The sequence below is a fragment of the Panthera tigris genome, chromosome B2 (assembly GCF_018350195.1).
Source record: "Panthera tigris isolate Pti1 chromosome B2, P.tigris_Pti1_mat1.1, whole genome shotgun sequence".
NCBI classification, from domain to species: Eukaryota; Metazoa; Chordata; class Mammalia; order Carnivora; family Felidae; genus Panthera; species Panthera tigris.
Window position 1 is genome coordinate 91,741,473 of NC_056664.1, and position 21,426 is coordinate 91,762,898.

The following is a 21,426-nucleotide window of genomic DNA, read 5'->3' on the forward strand; positions in this document are numbered from 1 at the left end:
GCCACATGCTCTGCAAAATGTTTTATTTTTTAACTAGAAAAACATTGTGAACTTGTTCAAATCCAAAATATAGTGTGACACAAAATTAAAAAATCAAAAAAGTAAACAAATGGAAAAGCCAATGATACTCAGGAAACAAATTATTTCTAAAGAGTGGATGTATTATTTAAGAAATATTTATTTTTAGTTGTTTCCCAAAATTTTCAAATTGAACATATCTTATTTTTATGACATTGAGGAAAACAATAAGTCTGCCTTTAAATGTACGCCTGGGTTTCTTTATAATATAGCATGGATGATTTGTGTAGACACCATAACACATTCTGTATGTAAACAGCTAAATATTAGCACTATGGAAGACACACAGTCAGAAGAGAAAAACATGCATAAAGCCATTATAAACTGAGTGTAAGTAAATCTATTTACCATAGACATTTATAAAGGTATCACTGAGAACAGTATTGGTTTAAGAAAAAAGTATCAGAAAGAATAAAACCCATCTTTTAAATAGTTTTCAGCGGTAGACAAACATTGTTCTATTTCTTTACCAGGAACAAGATGGTGAAGCAGAATACCAGACTGAGAATAAGAAATGAGTATTGTATTTTTAATTCTACCCCATGTTAGATATATGGTTACAGGTAAGGTATACCACCCAGATTCCTCTTTAAAGGACTTACCACTCAGGGCGCCTAGGTGGCTCAGTCCAATAACTGTGTGACTCTTCATTTTGTCTCAGGTCACGATCTCAGGTTCGTGAGTTCAAGCCCTGCATAGGGCTCTGCACTGATAGCATGGAACCTGCTTGGGATTCTTTCTCTCTTCCTCTCTCCCTCTGCCCTCCTGCGTGCATGTTCTGTCTCTCAAAATAAATAAATAAACTTAAAAAAGATAAAGGACTTATCACTCCTACTGGCATCTGCATTAGGGTTTGATTCAGGTGTACAGATAACCTCACTCAAGGCCATGCTTTATCTGTGTGGCCTATATCCAGTGATGGATCAACACAGTCAGTCTCAGTGTAGGACAGTGTTGAAAGGACATATTCATTCCAGATCTCATGAGGTGGGTCAAAATTTTCAGGTATATATCAGTTTGGCCTCTCCCTCTGCCCAGTGCTGCTTCTTCCCTCTTCTTTCCAAAGGTGTTTATTCTTCATTAAAACTCAGCATGATAAAGTCTGTCTCAGCTTTTGCTTTCCCAGAAACAAAATAGTGACGGTAATTCCCAAGAGTGTGCAAAAAAGAGAGTGACAATATTTGCACAAGATCTCTTTTCAGCCTGCCTGCTCCCTGTCAGGGAGCCCCTGACAAAAGGCAGTGGTCCACTTGTTAAAAGTCTCACAGGTAGTGAATTGGCATAGTGTAACAATGAAAAACAATGTGATAGCTTACACTATTTATCAGACATTTGAGAAGTGCAAGATAAATAGTAAATATAAACATTTTATGCCAAAATCAGGGGTGGTTGGAAAAATATAGGAACCAAACATGGTACATGCTCCTGCAAATGTTGAATAGTTGTATTTGCAAGCCCTGAGCCTGAAGAAGTTGCCCAATCTTCCCTATTGAGAACTAACACTCCTTTCTTATTTAAAGTCAATGTAGAAGCTCCTTCCCTAGAAGACAACTGCCCCGTTTGGCAGCTTCTCCAAATATTAAATGTAACTTATCATATGACTTAGCCATTCTAGCTCTAGGTATAATTCCAAAAGAACTGTAAATATATGTCCACACAAAAGCTTGTATATTAATGCCATAGTATCATTATTCATAATAATGAATAATGTTGGAAATTCAGTTGGAAACCCAAATTTCCAACTGATAAAGTAATTGTTTAAAGGTCATTTTATTACCCATTTATACAACAGAATAGCCATACGATGGAATAAAAACTAATGAAGTACTGATACCCACCCAAATATGGATGAAGCTCGTAAACATTAGGATAAGTAGAAGCCAATAACAAAAGACAGATTAAAAGATTCTATTTATATGTATGAAAAGTTTACAATAGGCACACTTAGAGACAGAAAGTAGATTAGTGGTTGCCTAAATTGGGAAGGAATGATGGTGGGAAGGAATGAGAAATGACTGCTAACTTACAGGTTTTCTTTTTGGGGTGACACAATGTTCTAAAATTAGATTTTTATGATTTTTGGATAATTCTGTAAATATACTAAAAATAATTGAATTATACATGGTGGATATTTATAGTATACAAATTATATCTCAAAGATGTTTAAAAAATAGTCATACATTCACATGTAATTTTCACCTATCTCCTAATGTTAATTTCCTAACAATAATCAATACCAATAAAATCACAGATTCATTTCCTGAAATACTTTTTTGGTTCTAAGATCCAATTCTGGATCCCTCATTGCATTTTGTTATCATGTCTGCTCAGTCTCCTTCAATCAACTAGCTTTTTCTTTTTCATAGTCTATTGTTAAAAGGTATTTACTAAGCCCAGCCCACAGTGAAAAGGAGGTAACTGAATTTGTCCTCCTTGACAGAGAGGCAACAGAATTTATGATAAGCTTTTTTTTTAAACTATTAAAGTAGGAAATTTGGGGGATAGGTATAATGAGGTATGCAATAGCTAGTTTCTCTTTTAAGTTTGTCTACTACTTTTGTCATTCATCAGTGGATCTTGCCGGCATCAAGTTATTACTATGGTGTTCTCATGATGATTTTCTGTTTCCCTCATTTCTTCTACTTGTAGGGGAGGGGGAAATCTTTTCCTTTTATCCTTCTTGGTTCTTGGCTGGGGCAGATTAATAACAAAATACCAGTTTTAATAAATTTTTTTAATGTTTATTTATTTTTGAGAGAGACAGAGACAGAATGAGAGTGGGTTAGGGGCAGAGAGAGAGGGAGACACAGAATCTGAAGCAGGCTCCAGGCTCCGAGCTGTCAGCACCAGAGCCTGACATGGGGCTTGAACTTGCGAGCTGTGAGATCATGACTTGAGCTGAAGTCGGACGCTTAACCGACCGAGCCACCCAGGTGCCCCACAAAATACCAGTTAATAACAGAAAAGCACACAACTTTATTTAATATCAATTTTACATGACACAAGAGCTTTCAAGGAGATAAAGACCCAAAGAGACAGTTAATGCTGAGCATTTTTATATTATGTTTGATTAAAAGTAGAAAGTTCTGAGAAAACGTGATAGGAAAGAAGGGTACGAACTAATGTAGTAAACTGGCAGAAACTTATCAAGGCCTATGAGTGCAAATTCTATTTGATGTCCCTCCATCTTTAGAGATAAGAATACATCTTTCCTCCTTGTAGAGAGAGGGTACCTCTCACATGAGCATTTCATGACCTAGTTCAGGGGGGAAGGTCAGAGAGTCTTTCCAGCACCTGCCATTCTTCAAATTCTTTCAGCTTAAAATATTCAACATGCCAATGTGTTATATTTTCCATTCTTTTGGGATTATACCTAGGGCCTGAACCCTATCAACATTTATTAATCAAAATTATTCTGTAAGAAAAATCTGGCCTTCTTTTCTCCTCCACTTATTTATTCAGTCATAAATTCATATCATTGCAGACTCATGGAGTTTTTTTTCCCTTTGAGTTATAATGTAACACTATCATTATTTATTATTTTATCGGAATTCTTTCAGTTTTGGCCATTGGGTGCTTTTATAGGCCACTAAGAGCTTCTATGTCTACTGGCATATACCTTTTTTTTTAAGTACTCCTTATTTTCTAATACTACAAAAACTCCAGACTTATTTTGCATTTTTCTTACCCTAGATCTAGAATTAACCATTTCTCTAAGGAGATCTGGTTTCTTTTATTGGAAAATGATGTTTAGAAACCAAGAATGTGGGTTAAGTGTGCTTTGCTACTGTATTGTCACTGATTCAAGCTCTCTGAATGGACAAAGCTGGGAAATACATGTCTGTATAACAAGACATATGAAATATAATTTCTGTAACTATCTATGTACATATATTAAATTTAAGTTTATCCTGACATTTCTGATTCTAATTCAAAACAGGTGTCATTTTAATCTCTTTCTTTTGGGTATTTGTAACTTTTTCTCTAGCCATGAGGAATGGGCTCACATTATCTACAAGTAACTTATTTATTTGTTCAACCCAGTATATATGTAAAATAGTTTCAGAATTATATAGTGTTACACAACTGTCTGTAGCTTTATGATATTTAGTCAAAACAATCTTTACCAAAGTTACATAGATCAAGTCCTTTTCCTCCTATCATTCAATGATGTTATATCATATATATATATAATATAGTTTAAGTTTTTACAGTTTGTATTCGATGCTGGGATCCCTGATGTTCTAGATGATTTTTTTAAAAAATCATCTGCAAGCAAGGAAAATATTTTCTTGTACCATTTTAGGGTCCCTGGCTAGGTCTGAAATTCAAAATGACAAAGATTCACAGAACAAAAGCATAAAATATATTTAATATAAATTTTATGTGACATGGGAGTCTTTGTAGGAGTCAAAGAAACAGACTTGTGTACTTTTATTCTAGGTTGATGAGGGATGGACAATTGTGGAGAAATACAATAGGTTAAGGATTATTAGGTAATTGCAGTAAACTGAGGGAAATTTAGCAAGGCTTATTAAGATTTATCTTGATGACCCTTTGTCTTCAGAGATAAAGGTACTCCTTACCTCTGGGTATAAGTAGTGTATCTCTCACAAGAAGTTTTTATGAACTGTTTCAGGAAAGAAGAGTGAAGTGGGGGTAAGAATTCGAGTGACCTTCCTGCTTCTGCTATTTTCTCAAAGTCTTTTAGCTTAAAATATTCAGTGTGCAAAGGCATCGTATTTTAGGGTAGTGTTTGCTGCACCCCATCAGTATCCAATCAAGTTGTTCCTTATGATGTTACCATTCTATGGGTTCTGACAAATGCATAAAGTCATGTATCCACCCACCTAATACCATACAGTATGATTCCAACACCCTAAATTTCCCACATGAAGCTCCTTTCCAGTAGCCCCTCTCATCTTCCTCCTCCAACTACTGACAACTACTTACCTGTTTTAGGTCTCTATGGTTTTACTGATTGGATCTGAGCATACTTTGGCATTCCTTTTTCCTGCCTCTCCAGCCCCCATCTTGTTCTCTTCTTCAACAGTGTTGCATACATATGGCCCCAGCCCTTCTCCTTATCTCCACCAGACTATGGCTTTTATTCCACTGAAGAGATAGCAAGAGAAGAATCCAGTTGAATTTCCTGCCTCTATTGCAAGATTGATGTTGATTTGCAGCACAAGATACTTCTCAGACCTGTTTCTGTAAAGATTCAAGAAAAACAACTCATATATTTTCATCACCCTTTTCAGGGATTTCATGCTATCCTGCCAGGCGGCCCTTAGCCTTTAATAATTTGCCAGCAATTCCAGTTAAACTCTAATGTGTTCAGTTGCATCTATCTCAGTAAGTGTGAATATCTGCTCTCTCTCTTCAAGCACTATTGTTTCTTAGATTTGGGGCCAGTCATTTGTTCTGCTAATTTTGAAGTTAGGTCATCTCTTTTTCTGTTGTTAGAGAGGAAGTGCCCCACTATTTAGCTCTCTACATCTTGGGGCAGAAGCCAGAAGTTCTCATTTCTATGTTCTTCATTTGCTACTATGAATTTACACTTAGTATGTAACCAGGATTCTATCCCCTTAAACCTTATGCTTAGAGTAAAAACTAATATGCCTAAACCAGTCCCAGTGATATAAATCACACAAACTCTGTCCTTACTTCTGAGCAAAATTGTCCTCACTTCTGCCTATGTGCTTACATCCAGAAAGTAAAATCACCAAACTAAGTATTACTTTATTTTAATTCTTTAAGTCTTTTAAAATGCATTTAACATCACTCTCTTCCTCCTCTTGCTGCTATTGACCAGTTTTCCATTGCTTTTCAATATGATGAGAAAAATGTCCATTGTAATTTCTGTAGGTTAGATTAACTTCAGGAAAGTAGTCAATTTTTCTATGGGAACTTTTACTTGATAAAATAACATCAAGGATTGTGACTACTGAGTAGCAAAAAAATTTGCAATTTAATGCTAATAAATCCTTGCATTTGCAACCCACTGTAGAATCCAAGAAAACAACCCTCAGTGATATGCAGGCCATATGTAACAAGGAAGTTAAGTAATTTCTTGAGTTGATATCAAGTATGCAGACTGAAGTCTAAATTATAAATAAAAGATTTTGGTGTGTAATTTAACTAGTTGATTTTTTTTTCTTTTAAAAGCCATAAAATGTAAGTAGTTACCTTCATTAAGTATTCAAACAAATAAATTTGAGTAGGAAAAGGAGCCAAGTATACCTCCCTCTTTTTTGCTAATCAAGTTCAGAATACACCCTTTTCATTAGCAAAAACTGTTATATATTTCTAAGAGAATTTCTTTTTCAAAACAATTTTAAATTGGAGAGTTTGAATGAAAATCCATTATTGAATATCTTCAGATGAATCCAAACATGATAATAAAGTCTCATTTTCATACGTAACTCAGTAAAATCTCTAAAAATGTAATAGAGTCACTTAATGCTTAAAGTATTAGTTTCCTTTTCCTGCTGTAATAAATTATATGAAATTTAGTGGCAAAACAACACAGATTTATTATCTTACAGTTCTGGAGGTGTAAAGTCCAAACTCCCTCTCAAGGTTTCACAGGGCTAAAGTCAAGTCAGAGGGCTGGTTCATTCTGAAGGCTCTAAGGCTGAATCATTTTCCTTTTTTGTGGTAGCTTCCAGAGACTGTTCAATTCTTTGACTGGTGGTCCATTCTTCAGTTTCCAAATCCTGCAGGGTAACCTCCAATCCTCTCACTGATACCATTGTCACATTTCCTTCTCTGTCTTTGACTTCCCTGCCTCTTTCTTTCAAGAACTTTTGTAATTGGGCCCACTGGATAATCCAAATAATCTGCCTGTCTCAACACCTCTAATTTAATTACATCTTCAAAATCTATTTTACCATGAGGAGTAAAATATTCTAAAGGTTGGTTCGAGGGATTAGAAACTGGGCATCTTTGCAAAAGAATTGTTTAGGCTGCCACACATAATTTAATACTTGAATTCAAAGACCTCAGTAAGGGATTAGAATACATTAGAAAAAATATAAGTAAGTTTCTATTTGTCTTTATTAGAAAATTTTATCACTGACTTTTTTTTATTTTTTATTTATTTTTATTTTTTTTAAAAGAGAGAGTATGTGAGTGTAGGAGAAGGGCATAGAATATTCAGCAGGTTCCATGCTCAGCACAGAGCCTGACACAAGCTCTATTGTAAAGTAGTCATTCTGTGTTTGAATTTTGGAAGGCAAGAAGCTAAGATGGAGAGAAGACTACTGAATAAGGTTAACAATTGCATGTATAATATTTAGTCACATAGAATATACTGAGAGTCATTTGGCATCTGTGCTATTTGATCCTAAGCATTCAGAGACTTGTCTAAATTGTGGAATTGTGAACATTTTTAAACTTAGAAAGTATAGAGGAGCTCATTTTCTCCTAATTTGAAATGTACATAATTTCAGTTCCTTGGAAAATAGAAAGTAGACTTGCCTTTTCATGTGGTTTTCATTAGGAGTGGCATATCTTACAAACACTATAGATTTGAACACCAAATACCTAAATCTACATTATATAGAAAGAAGAGTAAAGTCAAATATATCATCACTCTATATCTTATTTAGCCCAGATTATTCATTTGGTTTTAAGTGCTTTTAAGAATAAGATACATGGGCTCCTGAGAGGCTCAGTTGGTTCCGCATCCAACTCTTGATTTTAGTTCAGGTCATGATCTCATGGTTCCTGGGATTGAGCCCTGTGTCAGGATCTGCACTGGCAGTGCAGAGCCTCCTTGGAATTCTCTTTGTCTCTCTCTGTCCCTCCCTTGCTCACACATGTGTGCTCTCTCTCTCTAAAAATAAACACTAAAAAATTCATTAAGATAGACACTTCTTGGGGGGAGAGAAAATTAGTCAATATTAAGGTAACCTTTTATTTTTATTTTTTCCAAATTTCTATTTAAATTCTAATGTACTGACTTATAGTGTAATATTGGTTTCAGGAGTAGAATTCAGTGATTTGTCACTTACAAGTTATACTCAGTGCTCATCATAACAAGTGCCCTTCTTAACAAGTGCCCATCACCCACTTAGCCCATCCTCCACCCCCTCCCTCCATCAACTCCATTCTCTATAGAGAGAGCTTTTTATGCTTAAAGTAAACCATTCTTTTAAAATTCATTTAAAATCATTCAAAGTTTGATTAAGAAGTTTTCTTTTGGTTCCATATTCTTAGATATGTTAATTTGAAATGTGTTATATGTGTATATTTAAAGCCTAAAGCATTGTAATTGTCTTCACAACAAAAAGAGATTTTTGTATTGTGTTGTTTTGACATACTACAATTTCACTCTCGCTGACTGAGCAATAGACTCCACATAAACCACATATCTAGCTATGTCTTACATTTTTTCAGTATGATTTAATATATTTTCCTCTGGGATTTTACATATTGTATATGACCAGTGAAAACTGTCAATCATCTAAGTGATTATTTATTTCTTTAATTATATTATTATTTTATGATTTTGTTTGTTTATTATTTAATTTTTTGCTATTTGGCATCTCTCTGCTAAAATACAAAAGTATAGCTACAAAAAACCCTCCACTTATTCTTAGGATAAGACTGAGTGAATTAAAATAAAATTAATATTGTTATTATTAAGTTAATATTTCATAACCACAAATAATCATACCACAGTAAAACATTAAGAGTGAATAATGTCTGGAGATCTTTAGAATATTTGATATTAATAGAAAGTAAGTGAAAGTAAAGACCCAGTTTGATCTGCAAAGTGTGCCTAAGAGACCTAATTATAGTATTTATAAAATAAGGATATATGACATCAATTTTGCCATTTTGAGTTTATATATTTCATCATGCCTCTTTAAGACTTAACCTCTCAAAACCTATAGTACTATTATTGATGGCACTTTGACATTAGTTGGCTATATTCACCGACAGGTAAAAATGTTAAGAATTAAATTAGAAGATAATTTAGTTAATAAAAAGTATGGTGTAGATAGGATCTGTGCTTTAGTTGGACACATTTTGTAAAGTCATTTTGTAAACACACTGTGGGACTTCCACAAGAATTAAATTTGGACCCACACCTATTCTTATTGTGTACTCTTCCTCAGTTTTTCTATGTACATTTGGGCTTCACAAACCAATTGCAAAAAGATTTTATAAACACTATGTCTTTGATCCACATCCTTTCACTCAAACACCCCCAGAAAAATACATGATTGAAATCAAACAAGATGTTGTGTGAGTTCAAAATGCATTTTAAAATCTTTCATTTTAAACAATCAAATAGAAATAACATTTAGATAAATATGCCATAGTGGTCTATTTGTATAATTTTTCCTAGAGACTCAAGTTCCTCATAATTAGGGATGAATAATTTGTCAAAGGTAATACTTTCTGAAAATTATTAAAGGGACTTAGAATATTGTTTACTTGAGATTTATAGCAAGTAAAGGTTAGCCTTAATAATTCCAAAAAGGGAATTATGTTTTCAGGATCTACAAAAATATTTCAGGTACAATGAATAAATCATTTTCTAATATTATTTTCATTTTTAATGTTTATTTATTTATTTATTTTAGGAGAGAGAGCATGAGGTGGGGTGGGGCAGAGAGAGAGGGGAGAGAATCCCAGGTAGGCTTCATGCTATCAGCACAGAGCCGGACCTCATCTGGCTCATCTGAACCATGAGATCATGACCTGAGCCAAAATTAAGAGTCCAACACTTAAACAACTGAGCCACCCAGGAACACTTGTAATATCATTTTCTGATAAAGTAATAAACAGTAATAAAAGATAACTGAAGAGTTAAAATATACACATAAAAAATTTAAAATATTTTGCTCTACTTATTATTAAATGAGAAAATATAATTCTAGGTAATAAAATTCTAGGTGTTAGAGCTTCAAAAAATAAAACAAGTACTTGTATATGTGTGCAAAGACAGCAGAATATTAACTGAAATAATTCTTCCATTTTATTTGCTATTTCTATTTATGATTTTTTAAAAGATTTCAGAAGAAATGATTTTAATGATCTAGTTCAGCTACAGTGTTTGGATATGTCAAGAATGTTAAGCTGATGTGAAAGACATGGATTTTTCTACTAAAAAACTTAGAGAGTTATAAAAAAGAGCTTTCATTTTATAAATTAATATTGCCTTTTTAAACACATTATGCATATTAATGTTTATAAGGGAAATAAACATATTAGTTCCAACATAAGATATATTGACATTCTTGGTTCAATCTATTTTACTTTATTTCTATTTCTAGATTTCTTTTAATCTTTGAGAATGTATTTTCTTTTTGATTTTTACTATTTTATTTATTTATTTAAAAAAATTTTTTTAACGTTTATTTATTTTTGAGACAGAGAGAGACAGAGCATGAACAGGGGAGGGGCAGAGAGAGAGGGAGACACAGAATCTGAAACAGGCTCCAGGCTCTGAGCTGTCAGCACAGAGCCTGACGCGGGGCTCGAACTCACGGACCAGTGAGATCATGACCTGAGCCGAAGTCGGACGCTTAATCGACCGAGCCACCCAGGTGCCCCGATTTTTACTATTTTAAAAGACTACATTAATTATTTATCATTATAAATACTTTAGTGTAAATTAGTGAGCTATGCAATATTGTCTATTTTATATTATTATTATTTAAAAATAATCTGATTTTTAAGTCAGTGTTTTGGAATTTAATTCTGAAAAGAAGAGGGAAGACAAGGAAAAATTGCCCATATTTTCACAACTCATATAACCCATGTTGATATGCAAATAAATATATGAAATATGCATATTGTAAGAAAATTCAAATAAAACAGAATAATGTAAAATATTTTAAAAGTATATCCCCCTCTCCTCCTTTTTCAAAAATATACCCTCAGTAAACAAAAATTCTTAGGTATATTTCTATAAAAAATGAATATACTAGATTATTTATACTAGTTTATTTATGTTAGTTTATACCATTTATTTTCATAAAAAGAAATATGCCTTGGAGATTAATTAACACATTGTGTTTATGTGTTTTATAATGTATCTTAGAGACAATTTTATATCAGAATTTAATTAAAATTTTTTTTTAAATGTTTTATTTATTTTTGACAGAGAGAGAGACAGAACATGAGTGGGAGGAGGTGCAGAGAGAGAGGGAGGCATAGAATCAGAAGCAGGCTCCAGTCTCTCAGCTGTCAGCACAGAGCCCGAGCCGGGGCTCGAACTCACAGACTGTGAGATCATGACCTGAGCCGAAGCTGGACGGTCAAACAACTGAGCCACCCAGGCGCCCCTATCAGAACTTAATTTTTAAATTTATTATTTTAAATAAAGATTGGTATTTAGTTTTTTTAGGCAGTGGTGAAACAAACATCTTCGTATATGTATTTATTAATTTTATAAGTGAATCTATAGGTTTATTTTCTAAAACAAAATAATTAACATTTTTATTTTGATGTACATTGTCAAGTATAATCTATAATAGTATTGTTCTAAATATTCATGGCTGTCCCTATAAATCTTGTCCTAATCCCTGACTAAGAATGACAGGTGAATATGAGAGAGATGGATCTCATGTTTTGGAAAAATTTCAAGGAGAGTGAATTACAACTGGGGAGGTAGGGAATGCTGTGGCAGCTTAAAAGGTGCTGAAGGGGCTGATCTAGTTTTAAGGTTAGATAATATATCCCTTATGATGTTATACTTATGGTTAAAGAATGAGTAGGAGTAAAATAAAAAAAACAGACAAATTCATGTTACTCTTAAGAGGTATGTAGAATCAACCTTTATATTTATATGCAATCACAAATAAATAATAATAAATATGACTAATAACCTATATAAATTTTTCCAAGCAAATAATATTTCCACTCTCTGTGGTCTTTTATTTCAGCTCCTGCTTAATATCTCTTAAAACAAGGTCCATAATCTTTAAATAATACCTTATAAAGCTTAAAAACATGTAAGCCATTTGAAATTTCTCAACTAGTGAATAAAATCATAAAAAAGGGAAGGTTTGCTAGGCTGTAAGAATAAGACACAAAGCAATGGCGAAGGCCTGTCTAGTTTTTGCTATATTTAAAGTTCATCTTGTAAACCAGGATGAAAAACATGTTAAACTTGTGTTTGAAATGAGAAAGAATAAAAAACATAATCCCTGAGTTTGGAGAATTATAAAACAAAGTTTTTAGAGAAAATTTGTCCTATAACTAAGATTCATACAGCTACGTTGACTTGACGGTTTGTGTAATAAAATGAAAATACTTTACCAAAAATTATGTTTACATTATGCAAGCAGGTTAACACTTTGAAATGACTGAGTTCATTTTCTGCCAACCTAAAATACAGCTGTTATAATGTTTATCCAGAGCTCATGCTCATTTGGAAGCTTTTATTGAAGGAGCTAGAATGCATATGTGTGTGTGTGTGTGTGTGTGTGTGTGTGTGCGCACGCGCGTGTGTGTATGACTTACCAGAAGTAGGCAGAGTCTCATTCTTTTAGTTCATATAGTGACTCTCTAGTAAATGTTCCATATGCCAGATATTCAGCTACCTAGTGAAATTCCTGAAATTTGACTCATCTTTTCTTCCTGAAAAATGTTTTTTTAAAGCTCAAATTCTCATGAAAGGAAAATCTGGAAGTAGAGTTCCATTAATAAACAACTTAGTCTTTTGGTAATTTTTTTTAAAGGAAGATAACTCATTTACTTGAACAGAATTACAAGCACTATTTTCTCAATTATAATACATGAAGTGGAATTTAAGATACAAAACAGATGAACATAAGAGAAGGGAAGCAAAAATAATATAAAAACAGGGAGGGGGAAAAACAAGAGACTCTAAAATACAGAGAACAAAATGAGGGTTGCTAGAGGGGTTGTGGGTGGAGGGGATGGGCTAAATGGGCAAGGGGCATTAAGCAAGACACTTGTTGGAATGAGTATTGTGTGTAATATGTAGGGGGTGAATCACTGGATTCTACTCCTGAAATCATTACTGCACTGTATGCTAACTAACTTGGATGTATATTAAAAAATAAATAAATAAATACATTATATATAAAAAATTAATACATGAAGTAGGTGTTAGCTTTGGTAATATTTTAGCTCACATAGCTCAAAATTTAATTCCAATTAGAATATAACAAATTCATGCAGAAGAGGTTACTTGGTATTGGCAAATTACAGTTTACTTAAGTCTAGCTGCACATTGGGCAAGGAAATAATTTAGAAAATTTTTTTCAGATTACTACATAGAAAATAGTTTTATATCCCTTCCACAGGGATATATTCTATTCCAAAATACTATACAGTTGCCAACTATCCATAAATAATTATAGGTTATATGTGTATGAACACACACACATACACATCCATATCTCCACACAAAACATAAATATTAAGATGAAATATACTGATACATCCCTATCACACATAATGTGTTCTGAAACCATCTCTTTAATATTAAAGCCTGTTAGTGTGCTTGTGGTGGTGAGAATTAAACTTTAATACAGCAGACCTAGAAATGACTTTTACATAAATTTTCTATTTTATCTATCAGCAATGTCATAAATACTTCCCTTTTACAAATCTTGAACATTTTAATCTATTTTTAGAAAAATAAAATTCAAACTTTTCCTCTGGTGCAGTTTAACTTATTACCTAAATTTCAAAAAGTAATGTGACACTGCCTGGAAATTTTGTTTGAGAGTTTTATTTAAGCTTTTATTCAAACTTAATAAAGCTTAACTTTCTTTAACTATCTTCTTTAACCATGATTCTTCCTTTAACAATGATTATGTAAAACACTTCTAGCAGGAAAGTGATAAAACAATAAGAATGAGTCTCAAGATGATTTGTAGAACAGAGTAGAACTATGCTATTAAGAAAGGAAACTTGGATGGGGAATCTGGGTGGCTTAGTAGCTTAAGCGTCTAACTCTTGATTTCAGCCCAGGTCATGATCTCACAGTCATGATCTCTCAGTTGTGACACTGAGCCCCGTGTGGAACTCTGCAATGGGCCTGGAGTCTTCCTAAGATTCTCTCTATTTCTCCTTCTGCCCCTCTTCCCTGCTCATGCTCTCTCTCTAAAACCAAAACCAAAACAAAACAAAACAAAACAAAAACTTGGAAAAGTACTGGTTTATTATTTTATCCACAGAAAACACCCTTTCACAAAATCTAAAATAGATCTATTTCAATATCTACAGTCATTTATGAGATTTGGAAACTTTGTTAACTATTCTCTGATCTTAGGAACATTTGAAGTATAGGATATCTTCATTTTAAGAATGTGTGCTTATTAAGTATAAATAAATACTGTGAGTTCTTTTTACTTAAATGAAATGTCATTAAGAAAAAGCAATGCCTGATACCTTATGGATCCCATATATATGAAAAGGCTATGAAATATTGAAGTATATTAGAAAAAATTAGTAGGTATAAGAATGTGTATAAAAATTGCAGAACTAAAGAACTGAAGATACATCTTTTCTTCTGATTTTTTCCTTGAGAAGCCTATTACAAATAACAAAAATAAAAATAGGATGAATGTCTTTATGAAAAAGTAACATTAAGTTCAATAATGCAATATATGAGTGTATTATGACAAAATAGTGTAATAGGTGAGAAATCAAAACATCAGGGAAAACAAAACCACAGTATTAGAGTGTAAAAATAAGGACATTTATATGAGTATAAGTCTAGGGATCAAGACAGAAGCACCTTTATAAAGATCATAAAAGCAAAAAAGTTAATAAGGCTTTGAGAGAAAGATTAAAAAGGTATTTGAGTTAATTCTCAACCTTCCTGCTGGTCAAATTGAGAAAGTAATGGAGTTAGGAAGAGTGGAAGGGTGCCTAGCAGAAAATTTCAAAAGTCTGACCTAGTCACATTGAGTTTTAGATGGCAACAGAACACATGGGAAGATGTCACGGGTAAATGTACAGATAGTGAATTGAATAAAGCAGAACATGTCATGGGTTGAGAGACCCATGGAACTAGAATTGATTGGATAGTAATTGAAGACATGGAAAAGATACAAACCAATGGAAAGAGAATGAAAGAGAAAATGAAAGGATAACAAATGGTAAATAGATTATGCAGAGTGAGTAAGACATAGAAATCACTGGGAAAGTTGCTGATATTATAACTAGAAAGAGAAAGGGAATTCTTTTATGGTGAACAGACATCTGACATTTTTGAAATGGAATAAGAAGATTTATTAAGATTTCAAGTAGGAAAAATAAAAAGATATGAGGAAGATAACAAAGTACTGACAATTAGTAGTCATATCTTGAGTAAGTATATGGAAGGAGGTTGAGAGCTTGGGAATGTATAAAAACCACAGACCAGTTAATTTCATAAGGGCAGTAGCTACCTTATGAAAGGAGTCTTAAATGAGGACACAGGGCTGAAAGCAGGTTGTAAGAGATCAAGATGAGAATTGGATGACTGAAAGCCTAGGTACTTTCGTAAATTGCCTCTTCAGGGACTATAGATATAAAGAAGATAATAGTAGTTGGAAAGAAAAGACCTGCTTTGCAGCTGCAAAATCAAAGCAAGACTGACAAGAGGGGGAAAATGATGACAGCGATAGAAAAAGAAGAGGCTGCGTGTTTAAGGAGAGATGCCACGTAAAGGTAAGTGAGTTTACTTCTGAAGTTTAAAAATATTGAAAACTTTTCTTAAGAAATCTCTTCTCTGACCGTGCTATTACTACATCTAAGTTTATTCACAGCTTGACATCTGTTTATATTTTCAAGATAATGAAAAAGAAAACCCCCTGCCTATGTCAAACCACACTATCTTTTCTTTTTCTCTCTCTTCAAAAGGCAAAGCTGAGAGAAGTAAAGCCAATGATTCTTAGAGAAAAAAGTCAGCCAAAAGTTACCTTTATTAAATAGGAGTACCAAAAAATCAGTGCAGGGCATTGTTGAATCCAAAAGAAATTTGTACAAACTAAAGCTTTAGGCTTTCCTTCCTTTCTTTTTCTTTCTTTCTTTTTCTTTCTTTCTTTCTTTCTTTCTTTCTTTCTTTCTTTCTTTCTTTCTTCTCTTTCTTTCTTTCTCTTTCTTCTTTTTTGGTAGAGGGGTATCTTCTGAATAATGAACAATGTGTTTGGTAATTAAGAGTTTAATTAAACTGAGTTTTTATTAAGAATATTTATAAACTGAAATATTTCCAGAGAATAATGTATCATGTCCCTCACTCAGTTAGCATCCTCCACTTCTTTCACAACCACTAACCAAACAAATAATCCTAATTTATCTGATTGGTCCAATTGGTTTATGACCCCACACACCTTCTTCCCCATTTCTCACCTCATTGTACTCTCTGAAACTGCTCTCCCAAACCAGCAGACTACTCTATGTCAAAGTATCTCTCTTATTTCCTGCTGTAAATGAAACCTAAATCTTCCCTTAGGAAATTCTTTCCCTGTAATCTCCTTAGGTGGTGAGTACTTAGATTCATCTGACCCCTAGAGATGATACTTGTACTTGTTCCTTCTTGATCCCCATTACTTTACCACACTTATAAAATATCAAGATCATTTCTGTTGAGTGCTGAGTCTTTCAGCTACATGACCACTTTTCATTCTACCTGCTGCTTTCTCCCTTCGTTCTTGACATATACTCCTGCCCACCACGTTCATTAAAACCTGCCTCAGTTTTCTTCTTCACCTCAAACACTGCAATCATTTTTGTGGGACTCCAATAACCAATTACAAATCCCAAAGCCTCCTCTGTCAACCTCTTCAAAACCTTATTTCAACTGACCCATTTTTGCCACTTTAGTAACCCATGACTATAGTCAAAATTTAAGTCACAATCACAAAAGTATTGACCATTTTACTTTCTTCCAATAAGTGACTCCTTATTAACACTTCCTTCCTAATAAGATAGCCATAGTCTATCATCTCAGTAATACATCCTCACCAGTATCCCAAACTTCCTTGCATCTCTAAATTGTGGTTCAATTGTCTAATAAAACTTCAACTTTTGATGAATCTAAACATTGTTTTCTCTATGATTTACTTAAGGTAGTCAAAATATCAAGTAAGTTTCTTTTTTTAACTTTTTAAAAAATATTTATTTATTTTCAAGAGAAACAGAGTGTGAGTGGAGAAGGGACAAGAGAGAGAGGAAGACACAGTATCTAAAGCAGGCTTCAGGCTCTGAGCTGTCAGCACAGAGCCCAACGTGGATCTCAAACCCACAAACTGTGAGATCATGACCTGAGTTGAAGTCAGATGCTTAACTGACTGAGCCACCCAGGTGCCTCCCAAGTAGGTTTCTTAATGTTTAATCTTTTAAGATTCTACATTAACAAACTGAAGTTCTGGGTTCCATTTTTGTCTCTAATATAATCTTAAGTCATTCTACTCTCAGTCTCAGATTTCTAATATATAAACCTGGAATCCTATTACCTCCATAATTTTTTGGTATTTATTTTTTTTAGATTTGAAAATCAAATGTGATAATGCATATGGAAACTCTTAAGAAAAAATATAAATATTTTTTGACATTTCAAGTTGTAGAGTATGGGAGGGACAATGATTTGGCCTTCTAATACCTGGTGCCAGGTAGCCACTCAGCAGAATCACTTTTATTCAGTGGAGATATGACACCATACATCTCAATTAGTTGATTCCAGGGATAGCCTCATGTACCTGTCATAATTCCTATCAAAATGTCTTAAGTATAATGAGAAAACTATCAAAGGGAAAACAGCATAGGTCTAAATACAGGGGAATACTTTCTACTTCAATACTGTACTGAGCTGGTCTACACAATTTGATTAGCTTGCAGTAGGTGATCTTAAATATTTTTTTCTTCATTTAGAGACAAACTTGAGAAGAACTGATTAAAATGAACAAACTGAGAAGGACTAGCTGCACAGGATAAACAAAGACAGGACAAGGTAGTTGACTTCAGATGTGATCTAGTACAGGTTGCACATCAATTTTTCCAATTGCCCCAAAATCAATGTACCTCTTGGGAATCCAGGAAAAATATTCACTACTTTTATATGGATGATGCCAGACAGTAGTCTGTATTTATTTTAAGACTATCACCTATTAAAAATAAAATAAAAATCATTTATAGCATGAACAGAGAATTCTCAGTATTGGTTATTCAGTCACAGTATCACTTCATTATAAGGGATAAAATATTTTACTTCATATTATTAAAATTATACCTATATTTAATAAAGAATACAACCTGAGAGAACTATATACTTAGGAACCAAAAACAATAAAATACTTTACTACAGGTATTTCCTACTTCAAGTAAAACAAATCTGAGAACTTTGTATTTAAAAGAGAGGCAGTCAAGCTCAGAGGATAGAGTGACCTAAGAAAGATGAGCTAGGTTTACTCCTAGATTTGCCAGTGAAAAGTCATGTGACCTTAGGCATCTTTTTTAAGTTCTCTGAACTTCAGTTTCCTCATCTATGATATGGAGACAGAAAAGTCCTACAACATAGAGTTGCTGTGAAGATTAAATCAGTCAGCAAAGGTGTAGTGTTGAGCAAATAGTAAGCACTCAATAATTGTAAGGTATTAATATGAAGCAAAATTGGAAAGCATTTTATAAAAATGAATAGAATTGATTTTTCAAAAAAATTCTTTTAGTGTATTTATTTATAAAATTACATCTTTAATTTTGTTTACACTGAGAATTTATCAGGCTCACCATTAATTTATCTACTTATTTCTTCCTCACCTGTTTTGTAGCACATAAAATGTGATAATTACATGCTCAATGTTGAACTTATCATAGTAAGAAGTTCACAGTCCTGGGGTGCCTGCATGGCTCAGTTGTTTAAGCATCCAACTTTGGCTCAGGGCATGATCTCACGGTTCATGGGTTCTAGCCCCACATTGGTATCTGTGCAGGTGAGGAGCCAGTTTGGGATTATCTCTCTCACTCTCTCTCTCTCTCTCTCTCTTCCTCTCCCTCTCTCTGCCTCTCCCCCAACTTGTTCTTGTGTGCTCCCTCTCTCTGTCTCTCTCACTCTCTCTCAAAAATAAATAACTTAAAACAAACAAAAAAAAAAAACAAAAAAAGAAGCTCACAGTCCCTACCCTAAGGGAGCTCAGAGTGCTCACAGCATAGTAGGGAAAACAAACAGATTAGCACACTCATCCAATACAGACCGATGGAGGATTTGACAGCCCTATTCCTAGGATGCTTTGAGACCTATACTAGCACCTCAGCTTTATATAGACTTTAAAGTCCTATTAGAGGAACTAATTTTAGTAATACTAATCCTAAAAAAATATGGGGGGATGGACTGGATTTCAGAAATAAATAGCATGTGAAGAGAAGTAAATTAAAAAAATGAAATTAAAAGTTCCAGAAAACTAGAAGCTGAAATAAACAGGAAAAGAATAGTGAAAGGTGATGCTAAAATGCAGGTAAAGGTGGGTTACAAAGTGTTTTTTCTACATCATTTAAAGTTTTTTCAACTTTATCTTGTGGACAGGGAGACATTGACATGTATTAAGCATAGTTGGTACATATTTTTGAAGGTAATTCCAAGTCTAAGATGGTTTCAAGTGGGGAACAATCCCGAACTTATTCTACCTAAATAGGGCTGAGATGGCTGAACTAACAGGCTTGTAAGGCATCTCTCTCTCCACTTAAGTCTCTCCATATGCTATTTTAGCTTCCTTACCCCATGGTGGTCATGCTTCTTACATGAGTGCTCTAATAGATATGAAGTGGAGATTGCTTTTAAGTCCAAGGCCTGGAAGCTGACACATTATCACTTCTTCCATATTCTGTTGGTCAAAGCAGATACCAAACCTTACTCAGATCCAAGGTGAAGGATCACTGACCTTGACTTATTATGGGAATTACACAAAGGATTTTTTTTGGTCATCTTTAATTCACCACATGCATTATTGTTACTAATTTATTTCTTGAGAATTGACAGAGGGGAAAAAGGGGTGATAGAACACCAGGATAATTGCTAGGTTTCTAGCTATTAAAACTATGAAAAGCAAAATGGTTTGAAAAAGAAAATGAATCCTATCTGGATAACTGTCAGACTATTTAGTAGAGATAGACAACAGTTGCATTTGGATCTGGAAACCAGAAGCCTGGATCTCCTTTGGAGTTAGGCTTTAGATTTCTTCATCCACACATTATGCAAATGGCAACTGAAGATCAGCAGTGAAGGTAAACCTTCAGAGAAATCAGAGAGAACAGAGTAGGAGTCCAAGAAAATGGTAGAAGAAACAGTCACTTTTGTATGGGCATAGAAAGAGAGGCCGGTGATAATTCCTGGAAAAGAGTGGTTAGATATGTAGGTAGAAAGGGCTCAGTTCATGATCCTAGATCATGAGATCGAGCCCCAAGTTGGGCTCCATGCTAAGCATGGAGCCTACTTAAGATTCTTTCTCTGCCTCTGCCCCTCTCCTCCACTCATGCTTTCTCTCTTAAAAAAATAGTAATAAAATAAACAGAGGCATTCAACCATGGTTTGTGCTGCTGAAAAAGTAACTGACAGTTTACATGTGTAGTTTCCATTGTGTGTTAAAGCAAAATTATTCATGAATTTAGCAAGAGCATGGTGGTAGTTCCCCCAAGAAACGAAATCAAATCATAAAGAGTTTAGGCAAAATTGAAAGCTGAAAAAAAAAAAAAAAAAAAAAACCTCGAAATAGGAGAAATTCTCGAGAATGTGAGTGCTATTATCAAGAATAACAAAGAATGTTTTTATATAAATTGTTCATTTATCACATAAAAAAATAAAAATATACAGCTCAATACATTCTTACAAATGTAACTATACCCAGATAAGAAAGCTAGCAGAAGCTAGAAGCCTCCCACCTATCTTTTGCTTTATTCCATTCATATCTATCCTTGAAAGTAACCACAATCCTATCTTCTAACATCACAGACTAGTTTTCCTGGTTCTGAATTTTATGTAAATGGAATCATAAAGCATATACTTACATGCATCTGGATTCTTTTAGAAAATACTACATTTGAGAGACCCATCCATTTTGTTGCATGTAGTTAACTGAATATATTCTCATTGCTATTGCTATGTAGTATAGATAAGTGTATATTGAAGAAAAAATCAGAAGTTCCTTTATGTTCTGAAGTTACAATAAATAATTCAGTATAACTTTACAAGGTGCAAAATACCTGTGATACAGAATAGCAAACCTGGTAATAGTTTCACATACGTATGAAAACTTCATGTATTACAGAGATGGCATTACAAACCAGTGGAAATAAAATTAAATGTTTAATAAGTGATGCTGAAAGACGTGGTTTTCCATATGGTAACAAAATAAAATTAGACTCCTATATACA

At 33.7% G+C, this 21,426-nt stretch overlaps 1 long non-coding RNA gene across 1 annotated transcript in view; it reads right to left on the reverse strand.

Moving 5' to 3' along the window:
* Nucleotides 1–21,426, reverse strand: part of LOC122238416 — an 84,724-nt gene that overhangs the window by 46,366 nt on the left and 16,932 nt on the right. Inside the window, exon 2 of the long non-coding RNA XR_006217334.1 lies at nucleotides 5,032–5,289. This is a non-coding gene — a long non-coding RNA (uncharacterized LOC122238416). The remainder of the gene's footprint in view (nucleotides 1–5,031; nucleotides 5,290–21,426) is intronic.